The 21511-nt window shown below is 46.7% G+C and overlaps 1 long non-coding RNA gene across 1 annotated transcript in view; it reads right to left on the bottom strand.

Annotated features, from left to right (window-relative positions):
* Positions 1–1037: 1037 nt before the first annotated feature.
* The window catches only part of LOC121817872 (uncharacterized), a 78238-nt gene continuing 57764 nt past the window's right edge, over positions 1038–21511 (bottom strand). The window contains exons 2-3 of the long non-coding RNA XR_006057959.2: positions 11702–11878; positions 1038–1940 (exon numbers count right to left, since the gene is read on the bottom strand). This is a non-coding gene — a long non-coding RNA (uncharacterized LOC121817872). The remainder of the gene's footprint in view (positions 1941–11701; positions 11879–21511) is intronic.

The raw sequence follows: 21511 nt of genomic DNA, 5'->3' as shown, positions 1-21511 counted from the left end.
AGACGACAGAGGATGAGACGGTTGGATGGCATCACCAACATGATAGACAGAAGTTTGAGTATGCTCCGGGAGTTGGTGATGGACAGGGAAGGCTGGTGTGCTGCAGTCCATGGGGTCGCAAAGAGTCAGACATGACTGAGCGACTGATCTGAAGAAGCAAGGAGGATGGTCCTGTTTTTAGGTGATTTTCATGTACTATGAGACGTTATAGTAGAAGTTTGCATAGCCTGATGGCTTTCTGATGTAAGTTTGCATCAGAAGCATCTAGAAGGCTTGTTAAAACACAAGTTGCTGGGCCCCACCCCCAAGAGTGTCTGATTCAGTAGATCCAGGGTGGGACCTAGGAATCTGCATTTCTAGTAAGCTCCCTGCTGATGCTGATGTTGCTGGTCTAAGGACCACACTGTGGAAAGCACTATTGTAAAACATAGTGTGAGGCCAAAAGGGAGAGAAACTTCCAGTGTCCTGCGGCAGTGAAAGGAAGCCTTCGGAGGGAAGGTGGCACTTGGGTTGGGCATGGGAGGTTGTATAGAAGAGCTCCAACTCACTCACAGGTGATCCAGGGAAAGACTGAACACAGGCCGCACACAGACTTAGAGACGCAAGGGAGATTCAGGTGTGTGAGTCCCTCAGCGGGCATGGACAACTGGGGGTGGTTGGGCGAGCTTGCCTGGCATGAGAGGAGGCTGGCAGGGGAGCTTGGGCCAGATGCAAAGGCATGCTGAAGAGTCTGGACTTCATCCTTTGGGTACTCGGCTCTTAATCAGAAGAGTAATGCAATTCTCTTTGCCTAATTGTGTTCTAATTGTTCATTCATTAAAGATAAAAAGGTATTAATCACTAACTGCTCCAAGAAATGCCAGGGGTATAAAAATCTGACAGTCTCTAAAAGTAATAACAACAACACGTGGTATCCTTCCAGCTTATGATGGTGATTAGGGCCTCACCTGCATGACCTCTAAGGGCATGCAGGTGAGGCTGCTAAGGTTCCATTTTACAGATGAAGAGACTGAGGTTTATGGAGCCAAAGGCATACTTCTTCTTTTTTTTAAAATTTTTTATTTTTTATTGGGGTATAGCCCATTAACAGTGTGATAGTTTCAGGTGAACAGCAAAGGGGTTAAGCCATACGTACACATCCATCCATCCATTCTCCCCCAGCTCTCCTCCCATCCAGGCCAAAGGCACACTTCTTGAAAGCAGCTGAGTAGGGATTTGGGTCTAAGTTTTAAGGATCATTTTTGCACTTTTAACCTTGTTTTCCTTGATAACAGGTTTCCCAGGTGGCACTAGTGGTAAAGAATCTGCCTTTCAATGCAAGAGGTGACGGTTTGAGCCCTGGGTTGGGAAGACCCCGTGAGGAAGGAAAATGACAACCCACTCCACTATCCTTTCCTGGAGAATTCCAAGGGCAGAGAAGCCTGGCAGGCTGCAGTCCATGGGGTTGCAGAGTCAGACACGACTGAGCGACTGAGCATGCCTCCCCTGATGCCATCCTTGAGTTCCAGGACTGGCTCTCCATGATCCCTTTCACTCCAAACTTGTCGCATCTAATCTGAAGCATCACCACAGTGCCGGGTAAGCGCAGCCCAGGCTGAGCTTGTTGGGCAATTCCTTTGGCCCCTGCAGGTGCCTTGACCTCTTCAGAAAGGCACAGGCGAGCAGGGGGTGTAGCTTGTCATCCGAAGGCTCTGTGGCCATCCTCCTTAGGGGACGAGCAGGATCTATCACTGTCAAACCCGGAGGCCTTTTTTCCATCTTGCAAACTCAGGGCTTTTCAGATCTTTAAGGCTGATCAGAGATAGAGCGCTACAATAGCCGACTTAAATCTCAGTAAGCGGGGAGGAGAGGCGGAGAGAGGTACGCGCAGAAAATAAAGTATGCTGGCTCTTTTCGGGAAGATAAAACATAAGTCTTGGTACACACGGCACAATAAAAGCCTGTGGAGAACAGAGAAGATCTTTGTCAGGAATTGTATCTCATTTAGCACCATTGTTTCACTGTGTTCCTTTCAGAATGAAAGTGATTCATCTTGCTTTTGTTTTCGGTCTTTTATTTTTGCCTCTTGCAGAAATTTCCCTCTTCCATTAGGAAGCAAGCATTTTTTCCTCTCTCGCCTCTTCACAGACAGGACTTTTATTCTCTGCGTGTTTAGGCTCAGCTCATGGAGTCCAATCAATGGTTTTTTCCCTCCCATTTTGTCAAGTAGTGATTCAGAGAATACAGACTGCTGTGCAGTGGGTTTTAAAAAATATTTTCATGATCCCATTCTTTGCAACTCTGTGTGTGTGTGTGTGTGTGTGTGTGTGTGTGTCTGTGTGTGTGTGTGTGTGTCTGTGTCTATGTCTGTGTGAGGCTACAAATACCCCTGTCATTTATTGGCTCAGGAAATATTCGTGAGGACATATTTCTGTTCTTGGGGAGGTGAAGTCATTGTCCCCATCTACAAGGTGGGCACCACCCTAAGTGTGTAACTGAAGAGGAGGTGGCACAAAAAGGGGTTAATTATGGCACAGAAGTTAAAGAGCCAAAAGGCAAGAGAAGAGATGCCCCAAGGGCAGACTTAGAGGCTCTGGTCCCTGCATTTGGACACAAAAGGATACGACTCATAACAGGCACTTTTGCTTCATTATGAAATTGACAGCAGGCTTTCTGTAAAAACGGAATGAATTAACTTAACACTCTGTCTTCCTGAAGCCTCTCTATCTGCTGATGCTATGCACTGCATCCCGTTATTTCTGTTGTCCTCAGTAGAATCCTTAAGGTGCAAGGATTCAAGGTTCACAACCATTGGGTGATTTTCAAAAAGCTGGACTGTCCCAGAGAGCCTGGTTTCAATTTCTGGTCTTGATATCAGGGGTGTAGAGAGGCATGTCTGGGCTCCAGGTTTTGCCAGCCATCAGTGATCATTGCTTCCTATACTTAAACTCTTCTGGGGGGTTTCTTCCCCATCCTTGCACCTTCCCAGACTCCCACAGTGAACCTCTGGACATCTGAGAGCTGCCTGGCCTGGCCTGGCAAACTGTGGGGTCCCACCCTCATAGTGAGTGGCATAGAGAGGCTGTTCTGGGCGTGGTTCAGAAGGATGGAGCTTGAGAGGGTCCAAGTCCCAGAGCTGGGGAAATGTGAGGCCACGCCCCCAATCAGAGGAGACCTGGAAGCTCATCTGGCTCTCGTGGCTCAAGCCTCTCTGGCTTACCACTTCTGACCTTCTGGCAGAGGACAGGGAGCTCTGTGTCTCAGCAGTCATGTCCTCGGGGCCACCAAGCCTGCCCTGTCTCCTTGGGCTTCCAAGACTCAGCTTGTCTTCCTTCGACTCCACTCCTGTTCTCTCTGTTCCTTTTCCACCATCGTTGCTGCCTTTCCCTCTCCCAGTGGGTTGCCGTCAGAGCACTCCCAGGCCTGGCTTTGGCCCTGGGGATCTCACTCACTCACTCTCAGGACTTTGGATTATATAGGGACTCAACCCTGACTATTCATTTATGAAGCTCCAATGTTTTGGCCACCTGATGCAAAGAGTTGACTCTTTGGAAAAGAGTCTGATGCTGGGGAAGAACTAAGGCAAAAGGAGAAGGGGGCAGCAGAGGTTAAGATGATTAGATAGCATCACCGACTCAATGGACGTGAATTTGAGCAAACTCTGGGAGATAGTGAAGGATGGAGGAGCCTGGCGTGCTGCTGTCCATGGGGTCGCAAAGAGGCGGACATGACTTAGTGACTGGTCAGTTGTATTATAACATACAATGTAACATAGCATATGGTATTATACAGGCATGCACACATTTATTATTCAGAGCCCCATGTGTGTTTGTATAAACACACGCACATACACATATCATTTATCTCCTTGTTTTTCACCCAGGTTCCATCCCTGAGTTGGGAAGATCCCCAGGAAAAGGAAATGGCAACCCACTCCAGTAGTCTTGCCTGGAGAATTCCATGGACAGAGGAGCCTGGTGGGTTACAGTTCATAGGGACACAACTGAGCAACTAAAAATCATTACTATATGCACAAGTTATTCAAAGTTGGGTATATATATATACATATATATATATATATACCACACTCACATGTACACACACACCCCTTAGATTTTTAGTTTTTAACTTGGATCTCTTCCTTGAAGTCCAGGCTCTTAAATCCAACTGCCTCCTCAAATTCTCCATCAGGAGGTTTAATAGACATCTTAGTTTTAACCTGGCCTCAGCAGAACTGTTGCACTTCCCCTCAAACATATCAATCCCCATCGCAAAATTTTGTATTTCTTTAAATGCCACCACAGTGCCAATCTACCTGGTTGCTCAGGCCTCAAATCTTGAGATTCGAGTTTTCTTTCTTTCCCTCACATCTTCCATGCAATTCATTTTCAGCTCCATCAGCTCTACCCTCCCCACCCTCCCCTCAACCACCTATAGGTCCAGAATCCAGCCATTTCTGAATGTAGCCTTGGCTGCAGTCCTGGATTTAAGTGAGCTACTGGCTGGACTCCCATATCACCATTCCCCTGGTTAACCCTCCAGTGGTCTCCCATTTCCCAGAGCTCAGACAGTAAAGCATCTGCCTACAACCACGGGAGACCTGGGTTCGATCCCTGGGTTGGGAAGATCCTCTGGAGAAGGAAATGGCAACCCACTCTAGTACCCTTGCCTGGAAAATCACATGGACAGAGGAACGTGGTAGGCTACAGTCCATGAGGTCACAAAGAGTTGGACACGACTGAGCGACTTCACTTTCCCCGTGGCCCCGAAAGCCCTCCAACATCTAGTCCCTCCTTCTGTCTCCCAGTCCATCTCCCTCATGACTGATATCAAGCCCATTCATTTCTTAAAAAAGGCCTTTGTGATTAATCTTCCTTCTTTCTAGAGCAAATTCCCAACCACGACAGGGCTGGCACATTTTCATCTTTCAGAGCTCAACTTCGTCATCCCTTCTCTGATACAACTTCCTTGACACCAATGCTAACCAGCCTCTCCAGCTCCACCCAGTTCTCTGTCCAATCTTCTTTGTCCCACTTGGGTGTAGCCAAAGTGATCTTTCCCCACTTATGTTTACGCCCATCAGTTCACTTTCCCTTATGTCTTCATCTAAGAGTTCTATAGTTTTAGCTCTTATGTTGAGGTCTTTGATCCAGTTTTGAGTTAATTTTTGTAGATGACGGAAGATCAGGGTCCAACATCATTCTTTCGCTTGTGGATATCCAGTTTTCCTGGGCTTCCAAGGTGGTGCTAGTGATAAAGAACCCGCCTGCCAATGCAGGAGACATAAGAGACGTGGGTTCCATCCCTGGGTCTGGAAGATCCCTTGGAGGAGGGCATGGCAACCCACCCCGGTATTCTTGCCTGGAGAATCCCCATGGACCAGAGGAGCCTGGCGGGCTACAGTCCATGGGCTCACAAAGAACTGGATGTGACTGAGTGAGCACACACATCCGATTTTCCCAACACCATATGTTAAAAAAAAAATACTGTTTTCCCATTGAGTGGTCCTGGCAGTCGGGATGAAAATCATTTCACCACCATGAGCGTTCATTTCTGGGCTCTCTTTTCTGTTCCATGGGTCTGTCTGCCTGGCTTTATGCCCTATTAATTCTTTCACTGCTAGAAGGTCAATTCCTTGAGGGCAGGTGCCCTGCTTGTTTGCCTGTCACCCAGCCCCTGGTACAGAGGGGCTCCGTGAATTTCCAGTGACGGGTTGGCTGGTCTGTTCTTCCTTCCAAAGCCCTAAGGGACTTCCCTGCATGGCTTCTGCTCAGGCCTGTAACAGACATGACAACTCCACGGGGCAGCCAATCAAACATGTTCCTCCTCCTTTGACTTTGGGTCAGAGGGGGGCCCTGCCCTCCCCTTGCTCCAAACTGACCTTCCTGTCTGCTGGGTCAACTTGACCTTGCCTTGTGCCATTCTGGTTCTGTTTATAGCTGGTGTTTGAGCATCTCAGCTTTTCTCAGTCTGTTGCTTCTTTCTTCCAGATGTCACCCCGGGGAAGTTGTGTCTGGCTGCCAACAAACCACATCCTTGGGCACGTGTTCTCCTTGGAGCCACGCCCATCAGACCCTCAGGAACCCCAGAGGGGGTCCAGTCATCTGCCTTCAGGGCTGCCCTGCACAACTTGAACCCTTGCATCTCAGCTGTATTTGGAAACAGAGGAAAGCCAGTCACATCTAAGGACCATTCCTGTTTTCAGCTTTCATTTCCGGTCTCATAAATAAAGCCTCGGTAATGGCAGAGGGGGGATCCAGAGGACAGGAACACAGCATTACCTCATCGCATTACTCCACTGATGCCTTTTCAAGGCCAACAAACTCAATTAGCTCGCTGGTAACAGCTGCAACAACAGTGCGGCTTCTGCAGCCGAGTTCATCGTTCCGAGAAAGGACACGGAAAACAAATGACAGCGCAGTTCGTCAGGCAGAGCTGCCCACAAATCCGCCCGAAGTTGCAGCTCAGTGGGCTTCCCTGATAGCTCAGGTGGCAAAGAATCCACCTGCAGTGCAGGAGATCCAGGTCTGATCTCTGGTCGGAAAGATCCCCTGGAGAAGGGAATGTCTGCCCCCTCCAGTATTCTTGCTTGGAGAATCCCATGGACAGAGGTGGCTCCCTTTCAACAATCTTGAACTGTTCCTTAGAGTTCAGATTTTTGATATATAAAGTCACTCAGTTGTGTCTGACTTTCTGTGACCCCATGGACTGTAGCCCGCCAGGGTCCTCCATCCATGGCATTTTTCAGACAAGAATACTGGAGTGGGTTGCCACCTCCTTCTCCAGGGGATCTTCCTGACCCAGGGATCGAACCCAGGTCTCTCGCATTGGAGGCACACTCTTTACCATCTGAGCTACCAGGGATGCTCTATATTTAAATCTGGAGACACCCAGAGCTATCTGTGAAGTGTGTGCAGTTATTTGTTACATCACTCACTCTTGAGCAACTTTTGCCTTTTTTTTTTTTCCTGTAAATTATCAAGCCTTAGGAGCACCGAAACCAAGAAGGACTAGGAAAGTTACCTGAGGACACTCAGTAAGCGGTCTTATCTCCTTCACTATCCATTTAGCCATCATTCTTCAATATATCAGATAATCAGTCAATGCTTTGGGTAAGTTAGAGAGGGCAGAAAACTCCCACTCAGAATGAGTGGTGTGGAGGATGGTTGGGGTGACTGAGATGTCAAATTAATGTACTGTTTCACCCACAGTGTCATGAGAATGAGGAATGGTTTAGCTGAACAGTCCTGAGAATTTTGGCTTGTCCAGTCCTGTTATTTCATAGACGAAAAAGCCCAGAGAAGAGAAGTTTATGTCCTATAGCTCACTTGGCTGATGAGCAGACATGCAGAGTCACTGTCAATCAGCCACAGCCTTGTGCTGACCTAAGGGACAGTCCTGCAGGGCCTCTTCAGAAGGCGCTTATCATCCTGAGATGAGAAGGATTTCAAAGCAGCACATCGGGCCTGCGGGTGCTGTCAAGGTGATGTCGCTAGGGTGTTTGCTTTTGTCTGTAAGCTAAACAAGCCCTTCACCATCTTCACACTTTTAATAGTGAGCTCCTTGTGTACAGTGTTAAGTCTCAGCGGCACTATCGAACATCAAAATGGTCTAATTGGGACTTCCCTGTGGTCCAGTGGTGAAGAATCCACCTGCCAAGGCAGGGGGCACTGGTTCAATGATCCCTGCTCTAGGGAGATTCCACGTGCCGAGGGGCAGCTGAGCCCATGCACCACAGCTACTGGAGCCGGAGTGCCTAGAGCCGGTGGTCCGCAACAAGAGCAGCCACCGCAATGAGAAGGTCGTGCGCCGCAACTAGAGAGTAGCCCCCACTTGCCGCAACAAGAGAAAGCTTTTGCAGCAATGAAGACCTGGTGCAGCCCCCCCCAAAAAATTTTTTTAAGTCTGATTGCATGGAAAACATGATCACCAAAGCAGGGAGGGGTGGGGGTTAGGAGGAATAAATTAGGAGTTTGGGATTATCAGATACAAACTATCACATACAGGGTGGATAAACAACAAGGACCTACTGTAGAGCACAGGGAACTCTATTCAATATCCTGTAAAAAACCATAATGGAAACGAATATGAAGAAGACAGAGGCTTTCCCAGGTGTCTCAGTGGTAAAGAACCCACCTGGCAAGGCAGGAGACACAGGTTCTATCCCTCAGTCAGGAAGATCCCCTGGAGAAAGGAAATGGCAACCTACTCCAGTTTTCTTGCCTGGAAAATCCCACAGACAGAGGAGCCTGGCAGGCTACAGTCACTGGGATCACAGAGTCAGACGTGACTGAGCACACACACAAGATATATATACATATATTACAGTTATATATATACACACACACTGAATCCCTTCGCTGTATACCAGAAACTAACACAACATTGTAAGTCAACCATACTTCAATAAAATATTAGGGGGGGGGAGACTGTCTAATTGGAGGCACTGAAATTCCATTGCCCGAAGGTTAAATCACTTTTCTCTCAAAGGAACCTCTCTTTCCCATCTGTAGCCCTAAGATCACTTTGCCACTCCTCCTCTATCAGAAGCAAGAAGAGGAAGCCCATACAGAGGCCCCATATCTTGTCTTCCAACAACTGCTTCTCTGTAGAACTCATTTAGAACACACGGGGATTCAGCGTTGTGTTCTAAATGGCTCATCAATCATGCATTTCCTTAAGAAGGGTTTTAAAGAGGCCCGATTTGCCAGGTAGCATTCTCCTCCTCCCCTCGGGCAGACTAGCAGGTGCTGCTTGTCTTACACATCTTTCATCCATTTACAGCTCCAAGAAGCCACCAGCATGAGGATGCTGGTGACCCGTGATTTCCATGGAGAAGTGGCTGCAGTCCGCAAAGGTTCTCTCTGGGCCTTTATAATGTAGGTGTGCCATGGAACACACTTTGTCCAAGCTGTGCTCGACGGTTCCGTGGACAAACAAAACGGCAAAAATGGTCGTGATGCTTTTGTGGCCGTGGAAGTCTTAATAGCCCTACTTGGATTCACCCCAGTTTAGATGGGCGTTGTTTTTTTCTCTCTCTCTCTTTTCCTCTCTGTTTATCTTCTCAAGGAGGCCACGTATGTTGTCGAGGCATATAATGAATTTGGAGAGAGATGTGGGCTTACATCCCAGGCCCATCTCTTGCAAGTGAGGGGCCTTACTATGTACGTTACATGACTCCTTTGACTCTCCTAGATGAAGATTAACAAGAGGGTGCAGAGAGAATTGGATATGATAATAGAGCGAGAATTCTGTAATAGATCATAGACTTTCTTCAATCTTTATTCAATAAAAATTCTTTGAGGAACTTCCCTGGTAGTCCAATGGTTAAGGATCTGCCTGCCAATGCGGGGGACACGGGTTCAATCCCTGGCCTGGGAAGATTCCACATGCCTCGGGGCAACTAAGCCCGGGTTCCATGACTACTGAGCCTGTGCTCTAGAGCTTGAGAGTCGCAACTACTGAAGCCCATGAGCCTAGATAGCCTGCGCTCTGCAATAAGAGAAGCCTCCGCAGTGACAAAGAAGCCTGTGCATCACAGCTAGAGAGTAAGTCCTGCTCACTGCAAGAAGAGGAATCCCGGGTGCAGCACAGCCAAAAGAAAGAATAAATACATTTAAAAATGATAAATAAGGTAAACATATAATAGTGAGTGAAAGTCGCTCAGTCATGTCCAACTGTTTGTGACCCCATGGACTATACGGTCCATGGAATACACCAGGCCAGAATACTGGAGTAGGTAGCCATTCCCTTCTCCAGGGGATCTTCCCAACCCAGCGATCGAACCCAGGTCTCCTGCATTGCAGGCGGATTCTTTACCAGCTGAGCCACAGGGCAAGCCCAAATATATAATAAATGTAATAGAAATAATATATTTTAAAATAAAGATAACATATTTATAAATAAAATATATATTTAGCACAATATAAGTATAATAAAATAAAATCATAAACTAAATATCATAATGAAAATACATGTAAAAAAATTCTTTGAGTACCTACTCTGCCAGCCCTACTGCTGCTGCTGCTGCTGCTGCTGCTAAGTCACTTCAGTTGTGTCCGACTCTGTGCAACCCCATAGATGGCAGCCCACCAGGCTCCCCCGTCCCTGGGATTCTCCAGGCAAGAACACTGGAGTGGGTTGCCATTTCCTTCTCCAATGCATGAAAGTGAAAGTGAAGTCGCTCAGTCGTGTCCGACTCTTCGCGACCCCATGGACTGCAGCCTACCAGGCTCCTCCATCCATGGGATTCTGCAGGGAAGAGTACAGGAGTGGGGTGCCATTACCTGCTAGAAGGTACCAAATAAAACAGGTAAAACCCTGCTATCCTGGAGCTGATATCCTGATGGAGGAGACGGTGACAAATGAGAAAGTCTGATATACACAGTGTCATGGTGATCACAGTCATGGGGAGAAATAAGCAAGGCAGCAGAGGGGAGCATGGGGTTGGGGGAATAGGTGTTTGCCATTTCAAATGTGCCATCAAGGGAGGCTTCACGGAGAGGGTGGTGTTCAAGTAAAGACCTTAAGAGGTGATGGATATTGGAGAAGCATATTCTCTGGCTGGAGCACAGCACAAAACACAATGACGATTTCTAGATAAAGCAGAGCTGCGCCCGCCCTGCTGAGTCTGGGATGAAGACCCGAGACGAGCACAGTTGTTTGTACCAATCACAACCCCCCCCCACCCACTTTCTTCCTAGCTGGCTTATTCCCAGCCACACTCAGTATCACAGGAACCAGAGGTCACACAGACCCAGGTTAGGAGAAAAGGTAGGCAGATGGGTTTTGCCAATTGACAAGAAGGACAAGAAGGCAGGCTGCTGACATCAGGTTCGTTCTTGTCACCGTTGGCACATGTTGGACGTATACTCTCTGTCTTAAGAACTTTGTGTCCAGTGAGATAATGGTCTTACTTTGTTTATAAGCCCAAGACCTCCCTCTAGGAGATGATCTTGTCTTGGTCCCCATTGCCACTTCTGGGAACTACTGGCTACTGCCAGAACCAGCTCCCATAAATCACAGCTGTGTGAAGCAGACTCCCATCCAGGGCACAGAGGTGGAACTGTTTCAGGCCACTGACTGCAGGAGTCATTTTTTAGGTAGAAATCTAATGGCGATATGCCACCAGAGAAAGACGTAGAGGAAACAGGAAGAAAAGGGTTAAGAGCAGCAAGCAGGAATTGGGTGTAATGAAGAGTAGCTGTGACAAAGCCATCTGATGCCAAGGAATCCTGCCTGGGCACTAAGCCAACGTTCTCTGGCCAAGCTGTCTTCCTGTGACCCACTTCTGCTGCTTTGACCTTGCACGACAGATCCATCAGACGTCTGTGTTCTCACTTTGATTCAAGTCTCAGTAAGAACCACCTTTGGATTCTGGCCTTGTGGGCCCTTTCCTGTCCACCCATCCCTGCCTGATCAACTACTCTCAGACTGGGGCTTTATAATGACATGTTCACCTTCCTGCTCTATCCTTGTGTTGCCTGTTGATCTCTTCCATCTGACCTCGATCACCATCTCTCTAGTCTGTTCCTGGGCTTCACCGTCTGACTCCATCCCCAGCAGGTGTCCAGGAAAATCTGGCGTCAAGGAATAAGCATCTCAGCTAAGCTTTGGGGCTGGGATCCAGCGTGGCAGTCTCTCATCTTTCCCTCTCCCACCCCACATTGCAACAGTACCCTCCTGGGTCCCACTGTTTTCCCACATGTTTGTCCCTGCTCACCTGTTTTCCAGCACATCACGACATCACTTACTGAGCGTCTCCACTTCTGCCAGCCCACGGCACATGGCCTGATGCCTTGCTCTGCCTGACCCCGCCGAATCGCAGCGTTTCCCAGGTCAGCTGCCACTTCTTCTGAAGGATTACTCAGGACTTTCTCCACTCTAGAGGGGATTATTCCTGTAACAAGAGTTATTACTTTGTGAATCCTTTGCATATGGCGTTGTGCCTAAAACTGTTTTCCGGTAGCAGGAATGCATTGGTTTCATGGAGAGGCATTTTCTATTTGAGAAAAAAAAAAAGAACTCCCTTTTCTGCATTCCAGTAAATAAAAGGTATCTGCTATTTTAAAAAACACTAGGCAAAACTACTCTTGGGAGAAAAATGAGTACTTTCCAGTTGTGGTGAAACAAAGACACACAGAGGGTAATGTCATGAATATTGTATTTTTGTATTTTTTTTTTAAATATTCAGGGAATAAGGTAACTAGAGGCTTAAGTAACAGGAAATCTATTAGTACTTTTCTTTAGATGAAAAAATACTTTGGTCCTAATCTCTCTTTCTACATCATCAGGATATTTAAGGAGATGGCTTTAAACAGGCACTAAAAGTTCAGCAGAACTCCTCTTTAAATGTCCCCAGCGCTCGTTAAGGAAGGCCTGTTACTGGCTAGGAGGCTTGTGCTGCGACTGTTGCCTGCATGGTGAGGTGGGTGAGCAGGAGGCATCTGAATGATCCGTGAGCAGGCATCGACCTGGGGAATTCAAACATCTTTGGGAGCTAGACGATCACACGTGTAACGCAAAATACACATGTTCCAGGTAGATGTGTGAAATAGCCTAGCTGTTTCAGGATAATCTCACACCCATTGGTATTTCTTCATGAACTTTCACCCTCCTGGAAATGCTGTCTTTCTGGAAATAATAAGTGAATGAATCCAATCTACTGATCTAATAGCTGAGCAAGCGGAGACTTTCCAGTAACGATATAATAATACCCTCCATCCTCAGTAGATAGAAATGAGGAAAGGGGCCACGACTGCTCTTTATTTATATGCATATATTTATATGCTTAATGCTTTTTATCACGTAATCTTTAAATGAAAGGTAATTATACACACATATATGAAATTTCAAGTTTTGTGAGACTTTGTATCATTTAGGAATGCCTTCAACTATATGTAATCTAAAATCAGACTAAGAGCAGCCCAAGCAAGAAAGCCATTATGGTTTTCGTATGACACAGACTGCAAGAAGGTGATTCCAGAGCGTGTTCACTGGCTCAGTGGTGTAAGGGTTCTAGGCTGCTATCTGTGAATTCACGGGACTTTTCCTCACGGTCACAAGATGGCTGCTGCAGCTCCAGGCATCAAGACCACACACAGAAATCTTAAGTAGGAAGAATGTGTCAAAAGCAAAAATTAATTTTCCTCAGCAGATTCCTTTTCTATGCCTCTTCCTCCTTCTAAATGAGACTGTCTACCTTAGAATTTCCATGTAAGTGAAGTTATATGTAAGAAGAAATACGTTGTAAGGCAATGCATCCGTCCTTGCTTTGGGCTTTGCCCCTCTCTGCATGGTATGCTTACTTCCTGGTCAGTGTCTGGGGCCAGACTGTGCTCTCTGAAGCAAGGATTTTGCTGTACTCCCCTTGCCTTCTGTGACACCAGACCTGGAACACCGGAGATGTTCAATGTTCATATAATGTCTGGTATCTGATGAATCTCAGGGTTCCTTCTGCTCTTGAGCTGCTCACACCTTTGGGAAACTGAAGAGCTGGGGATCGGAGTACTTCAGGGCTTTAGCCTCTGCTTACCACTAGCGATGAAGGACAGGAACAGACGTGATAGCAGAGTGAGCGTATACCTGATTCTGCTGGGTTGCTATCAGCATCCTCAGCCTGCATCACAGCAGAACCTAAGTGTGCTGGCTTGGCTCTATGTCTATGTGTTAGGTTTTTTTTTTTTTTTTTTTTCTGCTTTCCACTCCCATGACACTTGATACATTGCTCTGTATAACTCAGTCATATTACAAAAATAAGTAGCTAAGTGAACATCCTTTCTCTTTACTTAAGAATTTAGAATCCTCAAGGTCAAAGGACATTGCTTCGTTACATTTTTCCCAGCATCTTCTGCACTGCCTGGCAGGGTAGTATTTATTTAAATGCTGAAAAAAAATCGAAAGAGAGGAAAAATTTTTGTACTGACAATACATCGTTTAAATCTCCTGAGAAGACTGGCCACTTACATGAAAATGACCCACTGTGCCTTCGGGGCAGTAAACAACACTATTAAATTTATTAAGCATATATTTATTGAGCATCTATCAAGTGCAATAAAGTCATCTAATACATAGCAGGGAATGATGTGAATGTGAATTGACTGCTTCGAGCTCTGGCATTGACTAATACTCTTAATTATAGGAATACAGATCCTTTTTTAAAGTTGAATTTAGGGATTAGTGAGATGTTAAGGGGATGTCTATCAAATAGTGATGTGCCTGTAATTTGGCATACCCAAGTAGGCATGGATGACCATGTGCATACACAAGAGAAGTGACCGTCAATTTCTGGAAGTCCCAAGACTATCAGGAGGAATGGGTGATTCTTTAGCTATGTTCTCTGTGTGTGCATGTGTGTTAAGCCCTTTCAGTCGTGTCTGACTCTTTGTGACCCCATGGACTGTAGCCCGCCAGGCTTCTCTGTGCATGGGATTCTCCAGGCAAAAATACTGGAGTGGGTTGTCTCGCTGTCATCCTGGGGATCTTTCTGACCCAGGGATCAAACCCACGTCTCTGGCACTGGCAGGCATTCTCTTTACAACTAGTGACACCTGGAGGGCCCTAGCTTCGTTCTACAGGGTCTAAACTCAGCCTAGTTTGTTCAACCATTGGTAGAGACTTTGATCATCATCATTGACTTGAAATATCAAGAGATTGCCCAAATGTTAACGGGGTAGCATCAAGTCTAAGGATGCTCTAATTCTGAACAACACCCTAGGCACTCAGCATGTTAAGTTTCAGAAGATGGCCTCTGTAGAGTAAAATAAAGCTAAATGACTAATGTTAGCCTGGGATGAAGGCTGGACCCCAATACAGAGCTCTGCTAAGCTCTACTGAACCACAGGAAAAGGGATGTATTCTAAGTTCTTAGACCCAGACACCTTTAAATCAGAGTCCATCTACACCAGCCAGTCTCAATGGAAAATCAATCAGAGGATAATCATTTTCCAGCACTTTTCCTCCCCTTCCCACTCTTGGGTGCCTTATAGGAGAATAACAGGGTACAGAAGATCACCTTGCTCTCAACTGAATCGTCTTATAGGGAAGAGGGAGAAGAGATGCAAGCCTTTCTTTCCAGGCTTCAGGTTTCTGGAGAGCATAGATAAAGGAGAGAGGCAGAGAGAGAAAGTCACAGCCACGTGAGAGAATTTTTAATGATCATCAGCAAATGCGGCTGATCAATGTCCTGGAAGGTAATTTATCTGGAATCTCTCCTCCACTCTTGGATGGTGGGGGAATGGGAAAGAAGACGTGACAACCTGTCCCCACCTGCTGGAATCATGAGCTACAGTGATGAGATGGAACATAGTTGGGGCTTCCCTGGTGGCTCAGCCAGTAAAGAATCTGCCTGCAATGCAGGAGACCTGGGTTCAATCCCTGGGTAGGGAAGATTCCCTGGAGAAGATAATGACAACCCCTCTGGTATCCTTGTCTGGGAAATCCCATAGACAGAGGAGCCTCGTGGGCTATAGTGCATGGGGTAGCAAAGAGTCAGTCAAAAGTGAGTGACTAACACTTTTTCACTTTCAGAGGTGAACTTGTCCACTTAAGCTCCCTAGAGAGTTGCATGGATGTCAAGCAGGGAGCTCAGCCTAGACGTGGGGGTTATCATTCTGATGTTGCAGTAGGATCAAACCTTCTCCATTCTGCACTGCTCAGATCACTCCAGACCTAAATGCTGTATTTTATCAGTTTATTTATTTATTTTTGGCTGTGCTGGGTCTTCATTGCTGCCTGCTGACTTTTCTCTAGTTGTGATGTGTGGGCTTCCTTTGTTTCAGAGCACGGGCCCCAGGGCACACAGACTTCAGTAGTTGGAGCGTGCGGGCTCACTAGTTGCAGCTCCTGGGCTCTAGAGCACAGGCTCAAAAGCTGTGGTGCACGGGCTTATTTGCCCTGGTGTGTGCGATCTTCCTGGTGGCTCAGACGGTAAAGCATCTGCCTACAATGCGGAAGACTTGGGTTCAATCCCTGGGTCGGGCAGATCTCCTGGAGAAGGAAATGGCAACCCACTCCAGTATTCTTGCCTGGAAAATCCCATGGATGGAGGAGCCTGGTAGGCTACAGTTCATGGGGTCACAAAGAGTCGGACACGACTGAGTGACTTCACTCACTCACTCACCGTGCGATCTTCTCAGCCCAGGGATCGAACGCAAGTCTCCTGCATTGGCAGGGGGATTTTTCACTGCTGGATCACCAGGGAAGCCCTGAATGCTATCTTTTAAAAGCAACATGGCAACCTACAGATTGCTGTTGTTGTTCAGTCCCTAAGTCATGTCTGACCCTTTGTGACCCCATGGACTGCAGCATGGCAGGCCTCCCTGGCCTTCATTGTCTGCTGGAGTTTGCTCAAACTCAAGTCCATTGAGTCAGCAATGCTACACAACCATCTCGTCCTCTGCTGCCCCTTCTCCTCCTGCCCTCAATCTTTCCCAGCATCAGGGTCTTTTTTGATGAGTTGGCTCTTTGCATCAGGTGACTGAAGTATTGGAGCTTCAGCTTCAGCATCAGTCCCTCCAATGAATATTCAGGGTTGATTTCCTTTAGGATTATTGTTTAGAGGAAGTTAATAAATGCCTTAGGAAATTGAATTAGAAAGTGCCTATTTTTCTAAATTGCTAATATTCTAGGATTTCAAGGCGCATCTAATCTCAGGCAACTCGAGGTTGTTGAATTCCTATCACGTGCGCTGTGGCGGATGCTGCATACGCGTTATCTGACTTGATCGTCAAGGCCTTTGTCCCTCTTTTACAGATAAGGACAGCAGGGCTCCAGGAGGTGGAGTGATTTTCCTGCAGTCCCACAGCTGGTGAGCAGCAAATTGGGATTTGCACCTTCGTTCCACTCTGCTCAGAGTACTCGCTGTTCTACTACGGAGAGCATTTAACATTCTGAGATACTGAGATTCTGTGCTTCGGTGAACCTGTGACAGGCTGATTCGAAAGTTGCCCTGTTTGCAGACTCCACAGAATGGTTAGGGAAGATTGGGTGAGGCTGGGGAGGGCGAGAGCGAGTGAGGGTGGGGGAAGAACAGAGAAATCACCCCAGTGATCATTTATTCTGTTTCTTCCCCAAACAAAACATTCCTGTTTATTTCTCTGCATTTCGCCCAGGCAGGCATGTGACCTGAGAACAATTCCCTTATGAGGCAGGGTTTTTCTCATTTCCTGGCTCCTAATCTAATAGAAATGTCTAAACTAGTTGGCTGGCTCTGCCAGAGAGAGGGGGAAAAAAAATCCTAGGATCAATCACTCTATTTGAAACTGCATCTGCAGAAAAGATGTGGAAGGGGCCAGGCAGGAGGGTGGGGGCAAAGCTTTACTCCTGGGCTTCTCCTAGCAACTGCTGGCCTGTCTCTGGGTCTCTTGTTCCCTGATAAAGGTGTTGGCAGGGTTTCCCAGAGCAGAGCTCTGGCAGGGTGCTGTGCTCCAGCCAGTCTTCCAGAAGATTCTCCTTTTTTTCTTTACAACTGGGTCAAGTGCCTGCTTCACCTGTCGCCAACCAGAGGATCGCCCCTTGACCAGTTTTCAGGCTGCAGTCTCTGAAAGCCTCCTTACTAAAGGCTTCAAAAAATAATACTATCCTAGTGGAGAGCTCCCAGGATTTTTTTTTTTTTTTTTGAAGTTTCAGTTATCCCCATGGGACAACCAATGCAAATGTTCCCCAGGCTGGAATGAGGACAGAGTCACTGAAACATCCTTGCAAAGCAGTCTGTTTATTAATGCATTTGTAACTGAAGGGACTGCTGTTATTGTTCTTTAGTTGACGCTTTGCAACGCTATACACTGTAGCCTGCCAGGCTCCTCTGTCCACGGGCTTTCCCAAGAAAGAATACTAGAGTGTGTTGCCATTTCCTTCTCCCGGTGATCTCCCCGACCCAGGGATCGAACATGCGTCTCCTTTGTCTCCTGCTTTGGCAGGTGGATTATTTACCCTGCGCCCCCAGGGAAGCCCTGGGAGAGAGCCTTACTTACCCTGGTCCTAATGACAATTGACAGATACTTGGGCCCCTAACAAACGTGCTGGATCCTAGGAGGCAGATATGCCCAACAAAGAACCTGCACTGGTCTTAGATATTGAAGATTATCACATGATATTATTAACCAAACTCTAATCAGATTTCACTGCTGCTGCTGCTGCTGTTGCTGCTGCTAAGTCGCTTCAGTCATGTCCGAACCTGTGCGACCCCATAGACGGCAGCCCACCAGGCTCCCCCGTCCCTGGGATTCTCCAGGCAAGAACACTGGAGTGGGTTGCCATTTCCTTCTCCAATGCATGAAAGTGAAAAGTGAAAGTGAAGTCGCTCAGTCGTGTCCAAATCTTCACGATCCCATGGACGGCAGCCCACCAGGCTCCTCCGTCCATGGGATTTTCCAGGCAAGAGCACTGGAGTGGGGTGCCACACTACTTTCACACTAATGTCCTTTTACTGTTCTAGAGTCCTATTCAAGACTGCTTTTGTTTTGTTAATTTATTTTCTCCCCCCAGGCTTTATTGAGGTATAATTGCTTATGTAAGATGATAACATTAGGGGAATCTGGGCAAAGGGTGTATAGAAATTTTCACTGACAGCTGGGATTAGGGTGGGGCTGGAAGGATTGACTGTAAAGGGGCAGAAGGAAGCTTTCTGAAATGATAGGAATGTTACATTTTTAACTTTTGTGGTGGTGATTACATAGATGCATCAATTTGCCAAAGCATCAAACAGTATACTTAATGTATGTTTAATTATATGTTAATTACGCCCCTAGAAGAGCTCCCCAGGTGGCACCATGGTAAAGAATCTGCCTGCTAACGCAGAAGACTTGATACTCAGGTCTGATCACTGGGTCGAGAAGATCCCCTGGAGGAGGGCAGGGCAAACCACTCTAGTATTCTTGCCTGGGAGATCGCATGGACAAAGGAGCCTGGCGAGCAGGCTACAGTCCTTGGGGTCACGATGAGTTGGGCACGACTGTGCGTCTACACACGTGCACACACATTTCAAAGAAGTGTATATTTAAAATTTTTAATCAAACTATAAAATCGTGTCATTCTCCTACATAAAATCCACTAATGGCTTTCCATTACAGATTAAATAAAATCCAAGCTCCTAACTTGGAAAAAATTGCAATAAATAAATAAAAATGGCTCAAACAAAAGGTTGGCTAAGGTCTTTAGGATACGAAGAGCTCTTATTACCTGCTTAAAAAATGGGCTTGGCTCCTGAATAGGCTCTTGAAAATGAAATAAAATGGATAATGACCCTCAAAAAGAAGTTTAGCCCTGTTAGTAATAAACTAACTATAATTTGATGAGACACAAAGATTATCACATGAAACGGTTTGTCTGACGCTTGAAACCAACAGTACGGTTTCCCTGACATTCCTCCATTTTAGGAGCTTGCTAAGTCTCTATTCGGGTCTTCTTTCTCTTGCTTCCTAGTCAGTATCGCCGGTGAGGTGAGGTGTTGAAGAAACCTTATGTTTAAATGGATATTACCATGTTGCTCAGACTTTTTGCAGAGATGACAAAGGCCAAGAACAGCATGAGACTTGCCAAGCATACGACAGCGTAATTAAGATGCATGGTCTCACACCACGCACAGGGCATGCTAAGAGATGGGGAAGCTGCTTCATGCAACAGGGGTCCCTCAACACAGGCTACTACACAGGAGTCAGTTAAGGAAGATAGAGAAGGTTTCTTTACAGCGTTATCAGTGTGTCCTGCCTCCTCTCCCCATAGGGGCCTCAGATCAGAGGAGAAGGGCTGGGAGAGAACCACTTGAGGTCATTCGTTGTGGTTCTGGAGTTGGGATCTTGGGAACTAGGTGCTTGACCCACTTGTGCCTGAGGGTCTGTGGGGTGGGGCTTGAAGTCTCACTTCCTGGCTCCAAGACAAAGACAGGACAGTACTAGGATGGCCAGAGTAGGAAAAGCAAAGACTAGGGAGGTCTCTGTGTGCCAGACATACCCCTGCTAATGGAACTCTTCCCATGGAGGACAAGGTGATCACAACAGAGGGTGGACTTCAGAGTCAGAGTTGGGGTGAGAGCTGTCATCAGGGGAAGGAAAAGTTGGCCACTTGGGAGAAATGCAAACTAGAGGGATCCCTGGTGATAGGGAAAGTGTCTCCAGAGATTTCAAAAGTCCCCCAGGGGGCTGCCCTGGTGGTCCAATGGTTAATAATTTGCCTTGCAATGCAGGGGACATGGGTTCCTGGACAGGACCCCTGGTCCAGGAAGATTCCACATGCTGGGGAGTAACTAAGCCCGTGCACCACAAATGCTGAAGCCAACTGGCTCTAGAGCCCGTGCTCCACAACAGAGAAGCCATCGCGGTGAGAAGCCCCTGCAGGGTAACTAGAGAGGAGCCCCCCTGGCCGCAGCTAGAGAAAACCTGCAAGCAGCCATGAAGACCCAGTGCAGCCGCACGAAAAAAGTCCCCCAAGGAAAAATGAATTGCCATGCCCGGAACATCCAATGACAGTCACAATGGTCCCAGTCAAGTGGGAATTTTCCTGCCCCTTGACTCCTTCCTAAGTCTTTCCAGCCAAGGACCCAAAGTACTTCCAGAAGGTGATGGAGTAGAAATGAAGTGGGGAGATAAATGCCCAGTACTTCCCTGCCCAACTGCTCAGAGAAGGGCTGGTATGGGGGAAGGGAAAAAAATTAAGTGAATGATAGTTTAGAGTTTGGATACGACTATAGATTTTTTGAAATCCCTAGAAAATGACACTGTTTATTAGTACATCTTTTTTTTTTTTTTCAGCCTGAATGACTGAGGGATGTTTCATTATCCTGTGTGTGTGTGTGTGTGGTCAGTCACTTCAGTCGTGTTCAACTCTTTGTGACCCTGTGGACTGTAGCCTGCCAGGCTCCTCTGTCCATGGGACTTTCTAGGCAAGAATACTGGAGTGGGTTGCCATGCCTTCCTCCCGGGGCTCTTCCTGACCCAGGGATCCAACCCAAGTCACTTGTGTCTGTCTCCTGCACCTCCTGCATTGCAGGCAGATTCTTTACTGCTGAGCCACTGGGGAAGCCGTTTACTATCCTAGACTGACCTGAAAAGTTGAAGAACCTAATTGAAATTTCATGTAGCAGAAATGGAAACAGAGGATAAGACAGAGGGTCTCAATCTGAAGTTCAGTGGTCAATAGAACATGTTGCTTTCTGTCTACACCCAAGCCTAGTTCAATTATTAAGCCTATTGTATAAAGTTTTCCTAAAAGACTGGTGATGTTAGAACAGCAACAACAAAAAATAAGTGCATCATTCATCAAAAAGCTATATTAATCATCTAATCAGGACATGAGACATGCAGTTTTTATATATGAGAAAAACTGTTAGCAAAAGCTCACGTCTCTCTCTCTTGCTTCCTGAGTCATTGCAGAGATGAAATATTCAAAACAACAGGCCACCTTAGTCAGGATTTCACAATGTTCCTATTGTACTCATATAATGCCAAGTACCACTGGAAATGTTCCATTCAGGGTGCTGCATTCAATAAATTGTCATTGATTTCTCTAAGAAATATAATAAGGTTTTATGTGGAGC

This window comes from Ovis aries, chromosome 24 (genome assembly GCF_016772045.2).
Source record: "Ovis aries strain OAR_USU_Benz2616 breed Rambouillet chromosome 24, ARS-UI_Ramb_v3.0, whole genome shotgun sequence".
In the NCBI taxonomy this organism is placed as follows: domain Eukaryota; kingdom Metazoa; phylum Chordata; class Mammalia; order Artiodactyla; family Bovidae; genus Ovis; species Ovis aries.
Note: the sequence above shows the minus strand (reverse complement) of the source record. Positions and strands in the feature narration are given on the sequence as shown.